This window comes from Amblyraja radiata, chromosome 16, assembly GCF_010909765.2.
Source record: "Amblyraja radiata isolate CabotCenter1 chromosome 16, sAmbRad1.1.pri, whole genome shotgun sequence".
NCBI lineage: Eukaryota > Metazoa > Chordata > Chondrichthyes > Rajiformes > Rajidae > Amblyraja > Amblyraja radiata.
The window spans coordinates 38,636,090-38,660,014 of NC_045971.1; positions in this window are offsets into that span (position 1 = coordinate 38,636,090).

Sequence of the window (23,925 nt, forward strand, 5' to 3'; positions counted from 1 at the left end):
GGAGGCAGAAGGTTGTCCAGCTGACGTTGGTCTGGAAGCTTCAGGATGCCTTCTTCAGTGTTGTATAAGGAACTCCATGTGGTAAATGCAACAGTGCAGTGAGGGCAGGGATGACAGTCTCCTTGGGTCACTCCTGACTTGTGGCAACAATAAAAGTGGTTGATTTATCAATCGCCGTGCTGATGAACTCAGTGCGATAACCAGACTGCATCACAACAGCCCCGATCCCAGCGATCCCGCACAGTCAGAATATCCCAGTGGGGACAGTTTATCCCAGTGGGAAGATGCAGTCTAGAGAGGGTTGGACATGCGGCAATGATACCCGTCCCTGGTCCCCAATTCACACAGGGGTGGGAAACCAGGGACCCATCCCTTATACCCCAGACTTCTCCACACAAAGTATCATCATAAAGGGGGAAATACAGCAAGGGCCAATATTAATACAGTTTGAAAATGTAAATAATTATTCAAAATAATTCAATAGGAAAGAATTAAATGTAAAAACACTGAAAATGGGTGACATTTCTCTGATAAAGCTCTGCCTGCAGTGTGAACATTTGTACGGCCTCTCTCCAGTGTGAATCCACTGGTGTTGGTGGAGGGTCCCTGCCCGTGCGAAGCTCTTCCCACATTCTGCACATTCATGCAGTCTGTGAAACTCTTCCTACAGCCGCTATCCCGTGTGGGTCTTCTTATCGAGTCCACACATGAGATTAGAAGTTGTTCAGCCAGAGCTGAACACACGTCTCGGCATCTGCATACAATGGTGTCTGTCTTGTACTTCTTGTGTGTGGTGGTGGAAAGATTGGTGAAACCAGGGCCGCGACGTGAACATTCTTTCCTTGACCCCGTGGGTCCTCTGGTGTCGATGGAAGGAGCTGGACTCTGAAACTCTTCTTCCAGACTGTGCTTTTGTACGGCCTCTCTCCAGTGTGGGTCCGCTGGTGTAGGTGGAGGGTCCCTGCCCGTGTGAAACACTTCCCACAGTGTGAACATTTACACGGCCTGTCTCCGGTGTGGGTCCGCTGGTGTAGGTGGAGGGTCCCTGCCCGTGTGAAACACTTCCCACATTCTGCACATTCATGCCGTCTCTCCTTTGTCCGTGCTTGAACATCACCTGATTTCCCAATTCCACTCCTTCCGTCAGATAGTGTGAACAGACTCTGCCCACGTTTACATTGTGAATCTGGGTTCACACCGGAGGCAGAAGGTTGTCCAGCTGACGTTGGTCTGGAAGCTTCAGGATGCCTTCTTAAGTGTTGTATAAGGAACTCCATGTGGTAAATGCAACAGTGCAGTGAGGGCAGGGATGACAGTCAATGTTTCCCCGGTGCTGGACGGCAACAAGGTTCTGTTTCTCCTCCTTTCTGGCCCAGTTCACAAACCTGGAACACAGCAGCAAAGGTGAAGTGGACAACAGTGCTTAACACTCATCACCTGAAGACAGAATGTGAAGTATATCTGTAAAGTCAGTTGAAAGGCAGGAGATGTTCCCAGCCACGGCCAAAATCCAATCTTAAATATGCTGTCCCGAGAAGGAGACACAGAAGATGCTGTTGTGTTAATTACAGGGGAGGTAAAGACAGAGCAGAAGCCAATAGAAGTGATGTTATCAAAGAACAGGAATGTCCAAGATCCTCAGACATATTCTCAAAGTAAACCAGTGGAATGAAATGTTCGGACCTGACCCATATGGTCTCAGAAAGTACAAACCTACTTCAAAGTTCAAAGTAAACTTTATTGTCAATTCAAATAATGCAACAAGTAGTTACACAGAGGATTGAAATTGCGTTTCCCCATACTCCAAATGTGCAAGTAATATTTATAACACAGACAGACAATATACCAATAAAGATAGACAATGGACATATACATTCTATAAAATATTCACAGTGTGCCAGAGTGTAGTAACATTTTGAGGTATGTTATTAAGGTGCAATAATAAAAGGTGCAATATAGAAAAGTGCAAATAGCATACTGCAGACATTGAGTTAAAGTTAATTTGACAGTCAGTTGGTCTTTGTTTGTGTAATGTTCATGGAATTTTCTTGAGTGTGTTGAGTAGTCTGATGGCCTGAGGGAAAAAGCTGTTTTTGAATCTGGTGGTTTTGCTCCGCATGCTGCGGTAACGCTTGCCGGATGGTAGGAGGGTGAACAGTTTGTGTGCTGGGTGGGTGGTGTCTTTGATGATATTGGTTGCTCTCTTGCGACAGCGAGATGGGTATAAGTCCTGGATTGCTGGTTGGGGTGATCTAGTGATCTTCTCCGCTGTCCTCACCACTCTCTGTAGGGCCTTCTGGTCAGCAGCAGAGCAACTGCCATACCAGACTGAGAGACTGCTGGTAAGAATGCTCTCAATGGCACCCCTGTAAAAAGTGGTGAGGGCAGAAGGGGGGAGGTCGGCTCTCCTCATCCGTCGAAGGATGTGGAGGCATTGCTGTGCTTTCTTGACTAGGGAGATGGTGTTGGTGGACCATGTCTGATCATCTGTGATGTGCACTCCCAGGAACTTGGTGCTTTTCACAGACTCCACTGCACTGCCATTGATGGTGAGTGGGGTGTGTGCTGTCTGTTTCTTCCTGAAGTCCACAGTTATTTATTTTGTTTTATTGACATTGAGTTGAAGGTTATTGATGACACACCAGTTGATGAGTTGTTGTACCTCCTCTCTGTAGGCTGAGTCGTCATCGTGGCTGATGAGGCCCACCACTGTTGTGTCATCTGCGAACTTGATGATGTGGTTTGAATTGTGTTTGATACAACAGTCATGTGCCATCAGCGTGAACAACAGAGGGCTCAGCACACATCCCTGTGGGACCCCAGTGTTCATGATGGTGGTCTCTGATGAGTTTTTACCAACTCTTACTGTCTGTGGTCTGTCGGTGAGGAAGTCCAGTAACCAGTTGCATAGTGGGGTGCTGATGCCTATTTCGCCGAGTTTATTCACCAGGTGTTGGGGGATGACTGTGTTGAAGGCGGAGCTGAAGTCGATGAACAGCATCCACACGTAACTGTTATTGTTTTCCAGATAAGCCAGGCTTAGGTGGAGTGCTGTTGCTATGGCATCATCAGTGGAACGGTTGGGACGGTATGCAAACTGTAATGGGTCAAGTGTAGAGGGAGACTGGATGTTATGTGGGCCTTGACTAACCTTTCAAAGCACTTCATCATGATGGACGTGAGTGCTATGGGCCGGTAGTCGTTCAGTGTTGAGGCTGGGGATTTCTTGGGTAGCGGTATGATGGTGGTGGCTTTGAAGCATGCTGGTATGATGGCTTGGCTCAGAGAGGTGTTGTAGATGTCCGTGAGAACATCTGTGAGTTGGTCAGCACAGTCTCTGAGCACACGCCCCGGTATGTTGTCAGGACCTGCAGCTTTTCTGGGGTTAACCTTGAGTAGGGTCCTCCGCACATCAGCTGGGTCCAGGTGAAGTGTTTCATGGTCTGGGCAGGGAGGGGCTTTTGTTGGTGTGGTGGTGTTGTCTTCCTCAAACCGGCTGAAGAAGGTGTTAAGTGTGTTGAGGAAGTCTGTGTTGTCCTCGCACGGTGGGGGTGTTGGCCTGTAGCCGGTGACAGACTGGATGCCTTGCCACAGGCGCTTGGGGTCCTTAGTGTCTGTGAAGTGTGCTTGAATTTTCTGTCCATAGACACGCTTGGCTGTTCTCACGCCCCGGTTCAAGTTGGCCCTAGCAGTACTAAGGGCGTCTTTGTCCCCGGACTTGAAAGCAGCATTCCGTGCTCTCAGGAGCTCACGTACCGCCCTGGTGAACCAGGGTTTGTTGTTGGCCCTCGTGGTGATGTTTTTGATGACGGTCACATCTTCCATGCATTTGAATATATATCCAGTCACAGATTCAGTATATTCCGTCAAGTTGACATGATGGTTGGTAGTGGCAGCCTCCCTAAAAACGGTCCAATCTGTGCAGTCGAAACAGTCTTTGAGAGCTGAGGTGGCTCCCTCTGGCCATGCTCTGATCTGCTTCACAGACGGCTTGTTCCTGGTCAATAGAGGTCTGTAAGCTGGAATTAGCATAACAGAGAGGTGGTCTGAGTTCCCCAGGTGGGGATGGGGAGCAGCTCTGAATGCCTGTCTGATGTTGGTGTAGACTTGGTCGAGTATGTTATTTCCCCTGGTTACAAAGTTCACATGTTTGTAATAATGTGGTAGTACTATCTTCAGTTTGGCCTGATTGAAATCGCCAGCGATTATGTAGACAGAGTCCGGGTTAGAGTTCTGCATTGAGCTGATAAACTGATACAATGTAGACAGTGCGTCCTTTGTGTTCGCACTGGGTGGAATGTACACAGCTGTGATGTTGATGGCTGTGAATTCCCTTGGCATGTAGAATGGTCGGCATTTAATTGTCAGAAATTCTATATCCTCAGAACAGTGGCTTGACACAGTTTCGGCGTTTGTACACCAGTTGTTATTGATGAAAATGCATACACCACCCCCCCGAGATTTACCGCTGAGAGCATGACTCCTGTCCGCCCGGAATGTTGTTAGTCCGTCCAGCTGAATGGCGTTGTCCGAAACGGAGTTGTTGAGCCACGTCTCTGTGAGGATGATGGCGTTGCAGTCTCTGACCTTTCTTTGTGTAGTTAAATCCAGTCTAAGGTAGTCCATTTTGTTTTCCAGCGAACGAACGTTGGATAGCAGAATAGAAGGAAGTGCAGGTCTGTAGGGGTTAGCTTTTAGCCTGGCGCTGATACCCGCTCGGCTGCCCCTCTTGCTAGGTCTAGCACACCGCTTGTGCCGCAAGCTAGGTCTCACACGCCGCGTGCACTGCCTCCAGTGTCGACCTGTGATGGGAGGAAAGTCCGCTGCCTTGCAGGCCCCTGGGTCTTGCCGGTGTAGGATGCCTAGCTCGCAGAGTGCCTCGGGTTCCAAAGCCAGTGTAACTCCAGAAAGGTTTTCGGAAAAGTCGAAGTTTCTTAGTCCAAGTAGTGTAGTTCTGTTATAGACTACTCTCGCACAAGACTGTGACGGTACAGACAACTTGTCCGGTGCTGGTCCCCTGAAGCCATCGAAAAACTCCGGGGCTGTTTCGCGTGCACAGACTGGAATGTTTTCCATGCTGCAGGTGACCTCCACGACGTCACCGTTGCAGTGACGTCATACGTCAACTACTGCGTGGACCTGTGCATACCACTCAAAAAAGTCAAACACTACAATAATAATAAACTGTGGTTTAACAAGGACATTAAAAAATTAAGAAAGGAGAAAAATCCAGCACATCTGGCAGGAAGCAAAGAACAATATATGGCTGCCAAATACAAACTGAGATCTGCTATAAGAAGAGCCAAATCCAACTATGCCACTAAACTAGAAGAACAAATCACTACTAGTGACACACGTTTCATCTGGAAAAAACTCCAAAACATGACGAACTACAAAAAAAAACCCACCCCCACACCTGACAGGGACAATCAGCTTCCTGATACACTCAACTTTTTCTATGGGAGGTTTGAGCAGGCACCGGCTCCACCACCATCTCCCTCTCTCCCCCCCCTTTCACCATCTACGAGGAGGAGGTGAGGAGCACCTTCAGGGGACTTAAGAGGAATAAAGCCCCCGGCCCAGATAACATCAGCCCCTCCATTCTCCACCACTGCGCTGCGGAACTGGCTGGGGTTTTTACCAACATCTTCAACACCTCCCTCTGTCAAAGCTCAGTACCCAATTGCTTCAAAGAATCCATTATCATCCCGGTTCCCAAGACCAAGACCATCTCCTGCCTCAATGACTACAGACCCATTGCCTTGACATCGGCAGTCATGAAATCATTTGAGCGCATCATACTCAATCACCTGAAAACTGTCACCACCCCACTCATGGACCCATACCAATTTGCATACAGAGCCAACAGGTCAGTTGAGGACACCGTCAACTTAGCAACTCATCACATTCTGAACCACCTGGAGTCCGCAAACACATATGCCCGCATCCTGTTCATGGATTTCAGCTCTGCATTCAATACAATAAACCCGGCCAAACTGTTCAATAAATTACTGGACATGAACATTGACCCATGCATCTGTCACTGGACTCACAGCTTTCTCTGGAACAGGCAACAGAGGGTGAGGATCAACAATAACACATCCTCCCCTCTGTTCCTCGGTACAGGCACACCCCAAGGCTGTGTTCTCTCACCCTGGCTTTTCTCCCTTTACACAAACCAGCTCACATCCCACCACAGCTCCGTCAACCTGTACAAGTACGCGGACGACTCAACCATCATAGGATTCATCACCAACAACCAAGAAACTGAATACCGTGCACAGGTCAACCAAGCAGTGACCTGGTGCACAGACCATGATCTCTTACTCAACTCATCAAAAACAAAATAACTCATCATCGACCCAAGACGCCAGCCATCCCCCAAAACTCCTGTGCTCATTAAAGGTGAATCCATCTCCATCACTGACACATTCAAACTCCTTGGAACCCACATCAGCAACAACCTCAAATGGAGGACAAACGCAGACCACATCTATGGAAAAGCCCAGCAAAGACTTTTCCATCTCCGACAGCTCAGGAAGTTCAGAGTAAGGTCTCATCTCATGCTCCGCTTCTATACAGCCATCATCGAAAGCATCCTCACTTCATCCATCACAGTCTGGTTCGGCAGTCTCGACTCACTCAGCCGGAAGAAATTACAGCGCATCATCAACAGAGCATCCAAAATTATTGGCTTACCCCTACCATCCCTTGAATCACTTTACCACAAACGGACACTACACAGAGCCCACAAGATCATCTGTGATCCCACTCACCCTGCACACTATGCCTTTCAGCTACTGCCCTCTGGGAGGCGTTACAGGACAATTGCCTCCAAAACAAACCGCTTCAAAAACAGTTTCATTCCCACTGCAATTAACATTTTAAACTCTGTACGGTGAGGAATAAGAATAAGCATGGCCCTTATGTATTATGTAATGTGTCTGTCTGTATGTATATCTATGTTATATGTTTAATGTTTGATGAAATGTTGGAACCTGTACCGAGCTGTACTGATAACAAATTCCACCAGCCTGGCTGTGTGGTCATTAAAATACAATACAATACAATATTAGAAGAATCAAATACACAGGACAAGATGTTAAGAAGTCCCTTGTGCCAATAGGTGGGGAGCATTTCACGACATTCGTTGATTGTTGAGAGTGGTAGACGCTCAACATCTGTGGGGGGGGGGGGCGGGGGGGGTGGTGGGGGAGTGGATACGTATATCTTGGCCTGGGTAACCTTCAGGACAGTTGGGCACATGACACATCATCAGTAGTGTACCCTTGCATCACTGGGTGTTTCGGCCTTTTAACACTATACACCCTCCACAAGGGCGGCCCGCTGCAGGATGATCAGCCCTCAGCGCGTGTCCCGTGTCAAACCGTCCCAAAGATTCACCCTGAAATACTTGGGGCCCAGCATGGGTCTTTCCGCTTGAGCCAAATCCACCGGCTGCTTCTTTCAGCCGCCTCTGAGAGTGATCTTATGGTCTTCCGCAGAGCCTGACCGTGGATTCCAAGCTCCTTCAGCAGTCTGATAGTAGATGACGCAACAAATCCTCTGCATCCCACTTCAACTGGATAGACTTTGGTGTTCCAGCCACGCTGCGTTGCCTCTGCTGCAAGCTCTGCGTAACGCAGCTTCTTACGCTCATAGGCCTCCTCAACAGAGTTCTCCCATGGAACTGTGAGCTCTATGATGTAAGCAGTCTTCTGTGAAGGGGACCAGAACACCAAGTCTGGCCTGAGGTTGGTGCAAGCAATTTCAGGTGGAAAAACTAGTTGTCGGCCGATGTCCGCTAGCATCCTCCAGTCGCGGGCCCTGCATAGGTTTCCTTCTTCTGATCTGGTGGAAGGATGTTTAGATGTTTTCTGTCCTTCTCGGACAAAGGTTGTTGCCCTTAGGGGGAGGGGGTTGCTTGCTCTCGGAGGCAAGGAGTTGGTCGCACACCGCCTGTTCTCAAGGGCTGATGCCAGGCTTTTTAGTACCTGATTATGCCGCCACGTGTATCTCCCTTGCGTGAGGCTGGTCTTGCAGCCTACCATGATGTGTTTGAGGGTCGCTGGAGTTGGGCAGAGGGCACAGGTTGGATCCTCGCCGTACCACTGATGGAGGTTCTTTGGTGATGGAAGCACGTCATAAGTCGCTCTGATGATGAAGCTGATCTTGCTTGCTTCCATTTCCCATAGTTCTTTCCAGCTGATCTTCCTCCGCTCCACACCTTCCCACTGCATCCATTGCCCCTGTTTGGCAAGAGAGACCGCCTTTGCACTTCTTGCGGCCTCCTCTTGTCGCCGCACCTCCTCGACCACCAATGTCCTCCGCTCTGATGTTGTGGCCTTTCGCCAAGTTGGTTTACTTGTCGTAAGGCCAAAGCCTCCTCTTCCCTGCTGGACTTGCCCCACGATGTCTTTGTATCTCAGGGCTGATGAAGCTTGCTGTACTGCATCAGATGGTGTCCACTTCCGGCCAGTTACTAGGGGCGGCGCAACAGCACTGATGGTCTTGTCTCTAGAGTCCCTCAGTGTCATCTGAAGTCTTACTTTAGAACACTTGTATTCCTCTGTTAGATTAGTGAGAGGTAGTTCCAGGACCCCTTTGCCATATAGGCCGATGTTAGTTAGACATCGTGGGACCCCGAGCCATTTCTTCGCGTATGAAGTTATGGTTCGCTCCATCTTCTCCACAGTTGTTATTGGGGCTTCATAAATGGTCAGTGGCCACATTGTCCGAGGAAGGAGTCCAAACTGTAGGCACCAGAGCTTCAGTTTCCCAGGCAGTAGGGTCTGATTGATGTTCTCCAGGCCATTGACAATTTCTTGCCTTAGTTGTTCCACCTGCTCTTTATCCTTGAGACTTGCATTGTACCATCTGCCCAGGCTTTTAACTGGCTGTTCAGACACTGTTGGTATAGGGTCGTCACCGATACAGAACCTTGTGTCTCTAAGCACCCCCTTGACTATGGAGATGCTTCGAGATTTACTTGGTTTGATCTTCATTCGGGCCCACTTGATGTTCTCCTGCAGCTTTCCAAGTAGCCGCTTGGTGCATGCTGCAGTAGTGGTTAGTGTGGTCATGTCGTCCATGTATGCCCTGATGGGTGGCAGACGGAGCCCAGCCCTGGTTCGTTCACCGCCCACCACCCATTTTGAGGCCCTGATGATGACTTCCATGGCCATTGTAAAGGCCAAGGGTGAGACTGTGCAGCCTGCCATGATGCCTACTTCCAAGCGCTGCCATGTTGTACTGAAGTCAGCTGTTGTGAAGCACAGCTGCAGGTCTTGGAAATAGCTCTTGACCAGTGTGGTGATGAGCTCTGGTACATGGAAAAAGGCAAAAGATTCCCAAAGGAGTTCATGGGGAACTGAACCAAATGCATTGGCCAGATCGAGGAAGATCACATGTAGGTTTCTCTTGTCCTTCTTAGCTGCTTGGATCTGGTGCCAGATCATGCTTGTATGCTCCAAGCAGCCCGAAAATCCTGGAATTCCTGCTTTCTGTACAGATGTATCAATGTACTTGTTTGTTACCAGATAGGTGGACAGCCTTTGTGATACAATGCTGAAAAAGATAACATAAAACGCACATCGCTATCGGGAGCTGGAGTAGCCGCTGCCGTACAGGGCGCCGCCATGTTGTACTTAGATTTCATGTGGGAAGAAAACTCATGTCAGCGTGCATCACGAGAAAAGGGCAGAGAGGAAAAAAGGTGAAGAATATTTTCTCCAAACCAATGGAGAGCATGGCTTCATAGTTCCGCTTCACGTTCTTATAACGGAGATTTTCCCAGTCACTTATCTCTTCCCACTCTTCTTCGGGGAAAAATAGCCAGCAATGTCTTTGAAGCTGTCTGCATCCTGGAACAACAAACATTGTACCTGATACACTTTGGTGGAAAATCAGCGTGCGGTTGAGCTCAGTTGTTGGTGAACGACGGCCTCGGTTCCCCCCCACCCCTCTCTCCTCACTGACCCCCTCGACCCCAGACTCCAGTACAGGTCACGTTGCAGGCAGAGGAGATGAGATTAATTTGGCGGCATGTTCAGCACGGACTTTATGGGCCAAAGGGCCTGTTCATATGCTGTTCTGTTAAAGTTGGTGAGACTTGTTGAGTAGAATAATAATTCAAAGAGTCAAAGGTCTCGTTGAACAAACGTTTACTCTGTCACCCGGGTGAAAATAGGACACAGCCAGTAGTGAGCACTCAGATGCACACTCGCAAGCTGCTACACCTCTACTGACTATACAGAGAAATTACATGTATCTTTATACTGATAAAACAACATTAGTCACATGGTTCGTAGGCATAAGTGAACAAAGGGCTCAGTTACATACAATGAAATCCCTCAAATAACATTAAAGAGATATGGGAGTATCGAGATACATGGCCCAGCTGCATAGGCAAGAAAGCACTATTGTATTGATTGCAACCTCCAGACAGAACACTGATATGGCAAAGAAACGAGATGCTAGGGAATGGCCGTTATCTCTGTTCCCTTTAGTTAGTGAAGGTCATTTTATTACAAGCTCTGTGTTGAGCATTCATAGGCTTTTGCAGCTTCTAAATTGGCCAATATTTTAAACTGTTACCAACATGCTGTGTACAAAATGGAGGTTAATAGCAAATATAACTACATAAGCTAAATAAGATGGAGAATAACCGCACTGACTTTCACATTCCCCCCTTTTGATTGTCTCAATCAATTGATCTAATAATGCAGCAAGAAGCCAGCCATTGGTGAATACATGGTGCCAGGCAGTAAAGCAATACAGTAACGATTATAATTATCAGAATAATAATTCCATAATGCCACACGAGACCCCAAAAGGAGCCCCATCCATTAAACCAACTCCACATCCCCTGGTCATGATCACCAACCAGACTTTCCCCTACACCTTGGATCTCAGCTATCTCCTTCTTGATATGGGCTGCCAGATCGGTAATATTGGAGGAATCATCAGGATTATATGTACAGCAATCTTGCCCAATGATAGCACAGGTGCCTCCCTTCTCGGCCAGAATGAAATCTAAGGCCATATGATTCTGTAGCACCATTATCCTCATAGCAACCGTATCGGCTGACAGTGCCCCAATCTCAGATTCAGTTTCAACTTTATTGTCATTGTGCAGTGTACAGTACAGAGACAACGAAATGCAGTTAGCATCTCCCTAGAAGAGCAACATAAATATGAGCAATAAAGAAACTATTTACGTGTGTACAGTGGGAGGAGCGTCTGGCGGGGGGGGGGGGGGTGATTGACAATCACCAAGGTGCAGAGTTAAGTTGTGTAACATCCGCAGGGACGAAGCTGTACCTGGACCTGCTGGTCCGGCAACGGAGAGACCTGTAGCGCCCCCCGGATGGGAGCAGGGTAAACAGTCTGTGGTTGGGGTGAGAGCAGTCCTTGGCGATGCTGAGCGCCCTTTGCAGATAACGCTTGCTTTGGACAGACTCGAGGGGAGTGAGGAACCGGTGAAGCGTTGGGCAATTTTCGCCACCCTCTGCAGTGCTTTCCGGTCAGAGACAGAGCAGTTGCCATACCATACTGTGATACAGTTGGTAAGGATGCTCTTGATGGTGCAGCGGTAGAAGTTCACCAGAATCTGAGGAGACAGATGGACCTTCTTTAGTGTCCTCAGGAAGTAGAGACACTGGTGAGCCGTCTTGACCAGTGTTGAGGTATTGTGGGTCCAAGAGAGGTCATCGGAGATGTTGACCCCCAGGAACCTGAAGCTGGAAACACGTTCCACCTCCGTCCCGTTAATATGGATGGGGGTGTGCGTGCCGCCCCTAGACTTCCTGAAGTCTACAATGAGCTCCTTGGTCTTCTTGGAGTTATGGGCCAGGTTGTTGTCAGCTCACCATGCTGCTAGGAGCTGGATCTCCTCCCTATAGGCCGACTCATCGTTGTTGCTGATGAGGCCAATCACCGTTGTATCATCCGCATATTTGATGATGGTGTTAGTACCATGAACAGGTGTGCAGTCGTAGGTGAAGAGGGAGTAGAGGAGGGGGCTCAGCACACAGCCCTGTGGAACGCCGGTGTTGTGGGTGAGGGTTGAAGAGGTGTGCTTGTCTAACCTAACAGACTGGTTAGAAAGTCCAGTATCCAGTTGCAGAGGGAGGGGTCGATGCCCAGGTCACCGAGTTTGGTGAACAGTTCAGAGGGTATAATGGTGTTGAATGCTGAGCTGTAATCGTTGAACAGCATTCTTATGTAAGTGTCTCTGTTGTCGAGGTGGGAGAGGGCGGAGTGAAGTGCCGTTGAGATGGCATCCTCTGTACTATTCTTGCGGTAGGCAAACTGATAGGGATCCAGTGTGGGGGGTAGGCAGCATTTGAGGTGTGCCAGGACCAGCCTCTCGAAGCACTTGGTGATGATGGGAGTAAGTGCAACTGGGCGGAAGTCGTTGAGGCTTGCCGCAGTGGAGTGTTTTGGCACTGGCACGATGGAGGTGGTTTTAAGGCACGTGGGGACAACTGCTTGGGCAAGTGACAGGTTGAAGATGTCAGTCCAGACGTCTGTCAGCTGCGCAGCACAGGCCCTGAGGACGTGCCCGGGGATGCCGTCAGGGCCAGCAGCCTTACATCCATTAGTCCTACTCAGTGACAGGTACACGTCGTAGGGGGTGAGTGTGAGGGGTTGGTGATCAGCAGGGAGCACAGCCTTGATGGCTATCTCTAGATTGTCCCTGTGTAAGCGGCCATAGAAGTGGTTAAGCTCCTCAAGGAAGGAGGCGATGCTGGATGTGGAGGTGGTGTTGGTGGGTCTATAGTCCGTGATGACCAGGATGCCTTGCCACATGCGTCGGGGGTCGGAGTTGTTGTTGAAGTGCTCCTCAATCCTGAGCTTATGGCAGTGCTTGGTCTTCTTGATGTCCCTCTTCAGGTTAGCCCTGGATGAACTGTAGGCTCGAGCATCGCCTGACCTGAAAGCGGTGTCCCGTGCTCTCAGCAAAAGCCTGACCTCGCTGTTCATCCATGGCTTCTGATTCGGGAATATGGTCACCCGTTTGAGGGAGGTGACACTATTGATGGTGGAGTTTATAAAGTCCAGAACAGAGGATGTGTAGGAATCAATGTCCGTGTGGGAGTCAAGGGTGGCCTGGGCTGCAAACGCCTTCCTGTCAGTGTTTCAAAAACACTGCTGAAGTGTGGAGTCCGCTTCCTCTGACCAGACTTTTACTGTCCTCACAGTAGGTTTAACCCGGCTGATGAGTGGGGAGTACTTAGGGAGCAGGAACAATGAGAGGTGATCAGACTGACCAAGGTAGGGGAGGGGGACAGCTTTGTAAGCTTCAGCCATGTTAGTGTAGACTTTGTCCAGTGTCTTGTCTACTCTAGTGGCGAAGGAGACATGTTGGTGGAATTTGGGGAGTACAGTCTTCAGGTTGGAGTGATTGAAGTCACCCGCAACAATGAAGGCTGCCTCGGGTTTGTGAGTCTGTTGTTTGCTAATGGCAGTATGCAGCTCTTTCATTGCAAGCTTGGCATTGGCATCAGGAGGGATATAGGCTGCAGTCACAACAGTGGAGGTGAACTCTCTGGGCAGATAGAACGGTCTGCATCTAACCAAGAGGAACTCAAGGTTAGCTGAGCAGTGACTCTCGATGATGGTGGAGTCCGTGCACCATGCTTTATTTACATAAATGCACAGACCCCCACCTCTGGTCTTACCGGAGTCTGTTGTCCTGTCCGCTCGGAGTAAATGATGCCCTGTTAGCTGGATGGCGCTATCAGGAACGTCGATGTTGAGCCCAGTTTCCGTGAAGATCAAGATGTTGCAGTCTTTGATCCAGTTGTGGGAGGTGATCCTTAGCCGGAGATCGTCCATTTTGTTTGCCAGTGAGCGCACGTTGGCGAGGAAAAGGCTAGGAATCGCTAGCCTGTGTGGGGCTAGCTCTAACCTGGCCTGTAATCCACCTCTGTGTCCCCGGCGGTGCTTTCGTACGCGTTGCCGTCTGTTGGTGCTTCCGGTCGGCCGAGCTGGTTGTGGATGATCAGCCATGATCACATTGAATGGCAGTGCTGGCTCGAAGGGCTGAATGGCCTACTCTTGCACATATTGCCTATTGGAATGGCGGTGCTGGCTCGAAGGGCTGAATGGCCTACTCTTGCACATATTGTCTATTGTCTATTGTTTGGATGGGGTGTTTCCAACATCTCCGCTGCACTGTAATCCTGTTTGTTGGTTTGCAAGACAATGTCGTCTTTCACATTCAATTGTCACCTGATTGTTCTGTTAATGTTTATTCCAGAGCTACAGAGTTTGTGAAAGCCTGTCTTCATCATGGCTGAAGGTGGTAACTGGGGAGGTGATTCAGTGGCCTCTACTTCAAAGGAACAAAAAGGTTTGTGAGCCTTCTGTGACGTACATATGATGCCCTGACAGTGCATGTGCACCTGATGCAAGCAATGATGTTCACACGGAAGTGGGAATAGGGAAGGGGCTGAGCACAGAGAGTTGACATCTACAGGGACATCACAGTCACAGGTGGGCGGATGCAGGAATTATCTATCAATTCAACAACATATGAATAAAGAGATTTGCTATTGTATACGTATTTAGGTGTTTTCTATCAACTTCTTGTTGTGTCGCTTGTTCCATGCTGTCCTTGCTTTATTTCTCCCAAACCCCAAAGACAATGAGTCTAAATATCTGGGATGGATAAATGAGGTGACAGTGACAGCTGTAGACAAAAAGGCAGCATTTGAACTGCATGGTACTAGGGCATTCTGATAAAACGGAAGTACATATGTATCAAGGATTTAAAAAAAACACTGCACTGGGCCCAAATATTTTCAAATACTGACCTTTCATCCATCTTAAGATCCGAAGTTGATAATCACTGATGGTTACAGAATTTTCAAATCGACTGCAACGCCTGAGAAAATGCAGTCAATGCTTACAAATAACTCGTCAATAGACCAAAGTGGAAAGTAACACTCATGTCAAACAACAGAAAAGTAAAGATAATTTGCCACAAGGCAGAATATATAAACACATAACCTTGATACTCAATGCCATAACCGGCACCAAATCATCAAACATCAATATCTTGGCAATCATCATTTACTCAATAATTGACTCACTAATTGAACTGGAACTGATACATATGCTGTAGATGTGCAGGCCTGTGGTTGTATATCTTGCAGCAAATAATCCACCTGCAAGGTTTGTCAGGAAGCATGATAACAGCACCAACAACTTTCTATCCAAAAAACAAATGCAACTGGAAAGATTTTACATGTCACTTGATGTGTCCTTGAAGCTTTTTCTGAGGCAGCATTTTAAACTTTTGTGTGCAGAAAAAAAAATCATTGGGACTTCTCTTCCTTCAATCGGGGACATTGCGTAAACGTTGCTTGTCTAAGGCCAACAGTATTATAAATGACCCCACACATCTCCATCATGGACTGCTCACTCTGCTGCCCCCGGGCAAAATATATCATAGTATAAGGAGCAGAACGGCCAGGTTATGCAACAGCTTCTTCCTCCGAGCCATCAGACTCTTGAATGCCATGTAATGTGCTGCCACTATTATCTAGTTTATCTTTTGACCCATTTTATCTTTTTATCCATTTTATTCTTTTGCTATTTTATGTTGCACGGGGAGCCAGATGCAACGAAATTTCGTTCAGACTTGCATTTATTGATGTATTTCTCAATGACAATAAAGTTTTGATTGATTGATTAATTGATTGGTGTGATTGCTGTGTTAAACATCCATTGATGAACTGAGGAACAATCATCAAAAATGTCGAAAACTGGACATTCTGTTCCTTCTTAATGGCTAAGTTTGAAAAAGAAATGATGAGAGAGCAGTGGAGATGTTAAAATTCACAAATAAGCAATTTTGTCAAAATTAATTGTTTCATGTAAATTAAAGAAAAGCAATTTCAGTCTAATCAGCGAATCAAATAAGCGTGAAGTTTCCAAACATTTATGCAATAATCTTGTTAAAAATAATTATTCAAATATAAATAAATATTGAAAACGTCGCCTACGTTTGGAAAAAAAAGAAAAGTGTTGACCTTTTTAAAATGGTTTAAATCAAAATAATGATGGGAATGTGAACGTCGTTGTGGAGAAGCGAAGCCCGAATGAACGGCCGTTGGTGAAGAACCTTCTGGAAACGCGGGAAATAACGGGCGTCAACGGCTGAGGGAGCGGGAGCGCGTTGACAGTTGGTCGCTCGCGGCCCCGCGCTCTGGCCACACACACGCGCTCGGATCCCGGGTGGAGAGAGGGGGAGAGCGGGCACACGGTGTCAATGCAGCAGCAACTTGGCTGCTAGTTTACATTCATGCTTTTACCGCTTTACCATCGCCTACAGCTGTCAGCTTAGGAGCGGTTAACAGCGGTGATCAACAGTTAGTGGGGGGAGGGGAGGGGGAGTGGAGGGGAGGGGGAGTGGAGGGGAGAAAGTGTGGGGGGCGGGAGGTTAACGGATGACGATGGGGGGGAGGGATGAGGCGGGAGGTTAACGGGCGATGAGAATAGTAGAATAGAATAGTTTCTTTATTGTCATTGTAACATGAACCATGTACAACAACATTTAAAAATGTCAGCCAGTCAGTGCACCATTCAAACATTTCTAAAAGCTAACGATACATACAAGGTAAAATATTTAAAAAAAAGATAAACAACTAAAATAAATATGAAAATAGCACGGATAAACACCCAACCCTACATCCTTCTGTGGATTTCACAGTGTACCACAGTCCCTTAGTATGTATCGCCCCTGCGTTCCTTGGCGGCTACATTTAGTGCCTTTATAGCAGTGGGGTAAAAACTGTTTTTAAGTCTGTTTGTCCTTGTCCTTGTAGATCTGTACCGTCTGCCTGACGGTAACAGTTCAAACAGGGAGTGTCCGGGGTGGGAAATGTCCTTTATAATACTCTGGGATTTTTTGATGCAGCGGGAACTGTGTAAGTCCTCCAAGGTAAGGAGAGGGCAGCCGACAATCCTCTGGGCGTTGTCAATGGCCCTCTGGAGCGCTTTCCTCTGAACCGCTGTGCAGCTGGTGTACCACACGCATACACAGTATGTTAGGATGCTCTCAATGGAGCACCGATAAAAGGACAGCAGCAGTCTCTGAGTGATGTTATTCTTCCTGAGCACCCTCAGGAAGTGCAGTCTCTGCTGGACGTTTTTCAGCAGCACAGAGATGTTCACGCTCCACGTCAGGTCCTCCTCAATATGGATTCCCAGGAAGCGGAAATCCGCCACCCTCTCCACACAGTCCACTCTGATAATTAATGGTACCATGTCCGTTTTATTCTTCCTGAAGTCTATTATTATCTCCTTGGTCTTTAAGGTGTTGAGGAGCAGGGTATTTTCTCCACACCACACTGTCAGCTGCTCCGCCTCATCCCGGTAGGTGTACTCGTCCCCCCCGGAGATGAGTCCCACCACCGTAGTGTCATCCGCAAATTTGACAATGGTGTTGCTGTGGTGGGCGGGGGTGCAGTCATGTGTGTAGATGGTGTACAGCAGGGGGCTCAGCACGCAGCCCTGTGGAGAGCCGGTACTGAGGCTGAGGGCCGTGGATGTGTGATGGCCCACTCTGACTCTCTGGCTGCGACCTGACAGGAAGCTATTTATCCACATGCAGGTGGAGTGTGGAAGTCCCAAGTCCCCCAGTTTGTCCACCAGTTTGTGGGGAAGGATGGTATTAAAAGCAGAGCTGTGGTCCACAAAGAGCATCGGCACGTAGCTCCCCCGCTGCTCCAGGTGGGACAGTGCAGCATGGAGAGCTGTGGCTACAGCATCCTCTGTAGATCTATTCGCTCTGTACGCAAACTGTGGGGGTTAAAGCTTCGGGGCAGGAGTGATGTGATGTGACCCCGGTCCAGTTTTTCAAAACACTTCATCACCACTGGTGTGAGTGCTACTGGCCGGTAGTCGTTGAGGCTGGAGATGTTGGGTTTTTTGGGCAAGGGGACTATGGTGGAGGACTTCAGACAGGGTGGGACAGTGGACTGGGCCAGAGACTGGTTGAAAATCCTCGTACAGACTCCAGCCAGCTGGTCTGCGCAGTCCTTCAGCACGCGTCCAGAGACGCCGTCGGGTCCAGTAGCCTTCCTTGGATTGATGGCCCGCAGCGTGCGCCACCTCATGCTCCTCTATCTTGAGGGTTAGGCTGCTGTGGACCATGTGGTGTGATGTGGCTGTCTCTGGTGGCTCCACTTCAAAGCGAGCAAAGAAGAGGTTCAGCTCCTCTGCCAACGAGGCGTCACCTTCAGCAGCTCCAAGGTTGGTCTTGTAGTTGGTGAGATACTGGATCCCCTGCCACACCTGCCTGCTGTTGTTACTGTCCAGGTGGTCCTCTATCTTCCTCCTGTAGTCTGATTTGGCCTCTCTGATGCCTCTCTTCAGGTTAGCTCGGGCCGTGCTGTATAAAGCCCTATCGCCAGACCTAAAAGTCCTCTCTAGACCCGGATGCGTTTGTCCACTGTGACCGTGTCCATGCAGTTTTTAATGTAGCATAGTACACTGTCTGTGAACACCTCCAGGTCCTGGTGTTCAAACACATCCCAGTTGGTCCTGTCGAAGCAGTCCTGCAGCTGCTGAGATGCACCATCAGGCCAAGTTGTGATGGTCTTTGTGATGGTAGGAGCAGTTTTCCTGAGGGGGACATATGCAGGAATTAAAAACAGGGACATATGGTCCGACTGACCCAGGTGTGGTAGTGGTCTAGCCCTGTAGCCCAGCTTGATGTTGGAGTAGACCTTGTCCAGTGTGTTAGCTCCTCTTGTAGCACATTTAACATGCTGGTAGAATTTGGGGAGCATTTTCTTCAAGTCCGCGTGATTAAAGTCCCCTGCTATGATGTGAACACCGTCAGGATATGTGCTCTGTTGACTGCTAGTGCTACCATACAAATGTCCGATAGCCGAGTTAGCATTAGCATCCGCTCGTATGTACACAGCAGTTATCATGACAACAGTAAACTCTGTAGGGAGATAAATGGGCCTGCATTTAACAGTCACATACTCCAGGTTCGGGGAGCAGTGACTGTCCACAATCACTGTGTTTGTACACCAGGTGTTGTTCACGTACACACAGAGCCCTCCACCTCTGCTCTTACCAGAGATGGCGGGGGGCGGCGATGAGACGGGAGGTTAACGGGCTGGAGCGTTGGGTCGGCGGGGGCGTCGAAAGCTGGAGGCGCCCGGGAGCGAGTGTAACACAGTTGTGGGGGGAGGCCGTGCGGGGGAGCGACGACAGTTGTGGGAAAAGATTATAGAGCAGAGCTTCTCCATAGTCTTTGGTTGTGGGGGGTCAACAGTTGGGGGCCCGGGAGCGAGTGTAATACAGTTTATCCGCCCGGGAGCGAGTGTAATACAGTTGTGGGGCCTGGGAGCGAGTGTAATACAGTTTATCCACCCGGGAGCGAGTGTAATACAGTTGTGGGGCCCGGGAGCGAGTGTAATACAGTTGTGCGCCCGGGAGCGAGTGTAATACAGTTGTGGGGCCCAGGAGCGAGTGTAATACAGTTGTGTGGCCCGGGAGCGAGTGTAATACAGTTGTGGGGCCCGGGAGCGAGTGTAATACAGTTGTGCGCCCGGGAGCGAGTGTAATATAGTTGTAGGGCCCGGGAGCGAGTGTAATACAGTTGTGCGCCCGGGAGCGAGTGTAATATAGTTGTGGTGCCCGGGAGCGAGTGTAATACAGTTTATCCGCCCGGGAGCGCGTGTAATACAGTTGTGGGGCCCGGGAGCGAGTGTAATACAGTTGTGGGGCCCGGGAGCGAGTGTAATACAGTTTATCCACCCGGGAGCGAGTGTAATACAGTTGTGGGGCCCGGGAGCGAGTGTAATACAGTTGTGCGCCCGGGAGCGAGTGTAATACAGTTGTGGGGCCCAGGAGCGAGTGTAATACAGTTGTGGGGCCCGGGAGCGAGTGTAATACAGTTGTTGGGACCGGGAGCGAGTGTAATACAGTTGTGCGCCCGGGAGCGAGTGTAATATAGTTGTAGGGCCCGGGAGCGAGTGTAATACAGTTGTGCGCCCAGGAGCGAGTGTAATATAGTTGTGGTGCCCGGGAGCGAGTGTAATACAGTTTATCCGCCCGGGAGCGCGTGTAATACAGTTGTGGGGCCCGGGAGCGAGTGTAATACAGTTGTGGGGCCCGGGAGCGAGTGTAATACAGTTGTGGGGCCCGGGAGCGAGTGTAATACAGTTGTGGGGCCCGGGAGCGAGTGTAATACAGTTGTGGCGCCCGGGAGCGAGTGTAATACAGTTGTGGGGCCCAGGAGCGAGTGTAATACAGTTGTGGGGCCCGGGAGCGAGTGTAATACAGTTGTGGGGCCCGGGAGCGAGTGTAATACAGTTGTGCGCCCGGGAGCGAGTGTAATATAGTTGTAGGGCCCGGGAGCGAGTGTAATACAGTTGTGCGCCCGGGAGCGAGTGTAATATAGTTGTGGTGCCCGGGAGCGAGTGTAATACAGTTTATCCGCCCGGGAGCGCGTGTAATACAGTTGTGGGGCCCGGGAGCGAGTGTAATACAGTTGTGGGGACCGGGAGCGAGTGTAATACAGTTGTGGGGGCCCGGGAGCGAGTGTAATACAGTTGTGGGGCCCGGGAGCGAGTGTAATACAGTTGTGGGGCCCGGGAGCGAGTGTAATACAGTTGTGGGGCCCGGGAGCGAGTGTAATACAGTTGTGGGGCCCGGGAGCGAGTGTAATACAGTTGGGGGGCCCGGGAGCGAGTGTAATACAGTTGTGGGGCCCGGGAGCAAGTGTAATACAGTTGTGGGGCCCGGGAGCGAGTGCAATATAGTTGTGGGGCCCGGGAGCGAGTGTAATACAGTTGTGCGCCCGGGAGCGAGTGTAATACAGTTGTGGGGCCCAGGAGCGAGTGTAATACAGTTGTGTGGCCCGGGAGCGAGTGTAATACAGTTGTGGGGCCCGGGAGCGAGTGTAATACAGTTGTGCGCCCGGGAGCGAGTGTAATATAGTTGTAGGGCCCGGGAGCGAGTGTAATACAGTTGTGGGCCCGGGAGCGAGTGTAATATAGTTGTGGGGCCCGGGAGCGAGTGTAATACAGTTTATTCGCCCGGGAGCGAGTGTAATACAGTTGTGGGGCCCGGGAGCGAGTGTAATACAGTTGTGGGGCCCGGGAGCGAGTGTAATACAGTTTATCCACCCGGGAGCGAGTGTAATACAGTTGTGGGGCCCGGGAGCGAGTGTAATACAGTTGTGCGCCCGGGAGCGAGTGTAATACAGTTGTGGGGCCCAGGAGCGAGTGTAATACAGTTGTGGGGCCCGGGAGCGAGTGTAATACAGTTGTGGGGACCGGGAGCGAGTGTAATACAGTTGTGCGCCCGGGAGCGAGTGTAATATAGTTGTAGGGCCCGGGAGCGAGTGTAATACAGTTGTGCGCCCGGGAGCGAGTGTAATATAGTTGTGGTGCCCGGGAGCGAGTGTAATACAGTTTATCCGCCCGGGAGCGCGTGTAATACAGTTGTGGGGCCCGGGAGCGAGTGTAATACAGTTGTGGGGCCCGGGAGCGAGTGTAATACAGTTTATCCACCCGGGAGCGAGTGTAATACAGTTGTGGGGCCCGGGAGCGAGTGTAATACAGTTGTGCGCCCGGGAGCGAGTGTAATACAGTTGTGGGACCCGGAAGCGAGTGTAATACAGTTGTGGGGCCCGGGAGCGAGTGTAATACAGTTGTGGGGCCCGGGAGCGAGTGTAATACAGTTGTGGGCCCGGGAGCGAGTGTAATACAGTTGTGGGGCCCGGGAGCGAGTGTAATACAGTTGTGGCGCCCGGGAGCGAGTGTAATACAGTTGTGGGGCCCGGGAGCGAGTGTAATACAGTTTATCCGCCCGGGAGCGAGTGTAATACAGTTGTGGGGCCCGGGAGCGAGTGTAATACAGTTGTGGGGACCGGGAGCGAGTGTAATACAGTTGTGGGGCCCGGGAGCGAGTGTAATACAGTTGTGGGGCCCGGGAGCGAGTGTAATACAGTTGTGGGGCCCGGGAGCGAGTGTAATACAGTTGTGGGGCCCGGGAGCGAGTGTAATACAGTTGTGGGGCCCGGGAGCGAGTGTAATACAGTTGTGGGGCCCGGGAGCGAGTGTAATACAGTTGTGGGGCCCGGGAGCGAGTGTAATACAGTTGTGGGGCCCGGGAGCGAGTGTAATACAGTTGTGGGGCCCGGGAGCGAGTGTAATACAGTTGGGGGCAAAGATCGTGGGGGGCGCGAGCGAGCGTCCGCAGTTGGTGCTGGACGGGAGCGAGAACCTTGCGGCTGCGCGCGCATGCTGGGGGAGGCGGGGCCTCACGCACTGAGGAGGGAGCGGGGAGAGGAGGAGGGAGGAGGGGGGAGGGGAGAGAGGAGAAGGGTAGAGGGGGGGAAGAGGAAAAGGGGGAGGGGAGAGGAGAATGGGGAGAGGAGGAGGAGGGGCAGGTAAAGAGAAGCGGGGTAGGGAGAGAAGGGGTAGAGAGGAGGAGAAGGGGGAGAGGAGGAGGGGGGAGCGGGAGAGGAGGAGAGGGAGAGGAGGAGAGGGAGAGGAGGAGGGGGGTAGGGGGAGAGGAGGAGGGGGGAGCGGGAGACGAGAGGGAGAGGAGAAGGGGAGAGGGGGAGAGGAGAAGGGGGGAGAGGAGAAGGGCGGGAGGGGAGAGGAGAATGGGGGGTACAGGAGAGGGGAAGGGGGGCAGAGGAGAAGGGAAGAGGGGAGGACAGAAGGGGGAAGGGGTGAGGGGGGAAGAGGAAAAGGGGGAGGGAGAGAGGAGAAGAGGGGGAGAGGAGAATGGGGAGGCGGGTAAAGGGAAGCGGGGTAGGGAGAGAAGGGGGTAGAGAGGAGAGGGGGAAAGTAGTAGGAGGGGGGTTGATAGGGAGGGGGTAGAGAGGAGGTACAGCGCATCTCCATTGCTCTGTATCTATCTTTGCCTTTACTCACCATAGTCGGAATCGAACCCGGGTCTCCAGCGCTGCATTTTGCTGTAAGGCAGCAACTCTACCGCTGCGTCACCGTGAATCCCCGGGGAGAGTGGAGCCGTTTGTCAACCTGGTCCCCGCTCATCAGTGAAGGTGTTCCTGCGGCCGCAGCTGCCCGGTGATGCACCGAGTTTATGCATCACCGGGCAGAGAGGGGTCTGCCGTAGGGAGCAGCAGAATGAGGCCAGTCGGCCCATCTAGTCTACTCCGCCATTCAATCATGGTTAGACACAAAAAGCTGGAGTAACTCAACGGGACAGGCAGCATCTCTGGAGAGAAGGAATGGGTGACGTTTCGGGTCAAGACCCTTCTTCACTCTGGTTACGGATAAGGGAAACGAGAGATATAGATGATGATTTTTTTTTCATAGACTCAATCATGGCTGATCTATCTCTCCCTCTCAACCCCATTCTCCTGCCTTCTCCCCATAACCCTGACACCCGTACGAATGAAGAATCTGTCAATCTCCGCCTTAAAAATACCTAATGACAGCTGTCTGCGGCAATGAATCCCACAGATTCACCACCCTCCAGCTCAAGAAATTGAGGGAGTGCAGCGTAGGTTTACAGGGTTAATTCCCGGGATGGCGGGACTGTAATATGCTGAGAGAATGGAGCGGCTGGGCTTGTATACTCAGGAGTTTAGAAGGATGAGAGGGTATCTCATTGAAACATATAAGATTGTTAAGGGCTTGGACAAGCTAGAGGCAGGAAACATGTTCCCGATGTTGGGGGAGTCCAGAACCAGGGGCCACAGTTTAAGAATAAGGGGTAAGCCATTTAGAATGGAGACGAGGAAACACTTTTTCTCACAGAGAGTTGTGAGTCTGTGGAACTCTCTGCCGGTTCTCTGGATGCTTTCAAGAGAAAGCTAGATAGGGCTCTTAAAGATAGCGGAGTCAGGGGATATGGGGAGAAGGCAGGAACGGGGTACTGATTGGGGATGATCAACCATGATCACATTGA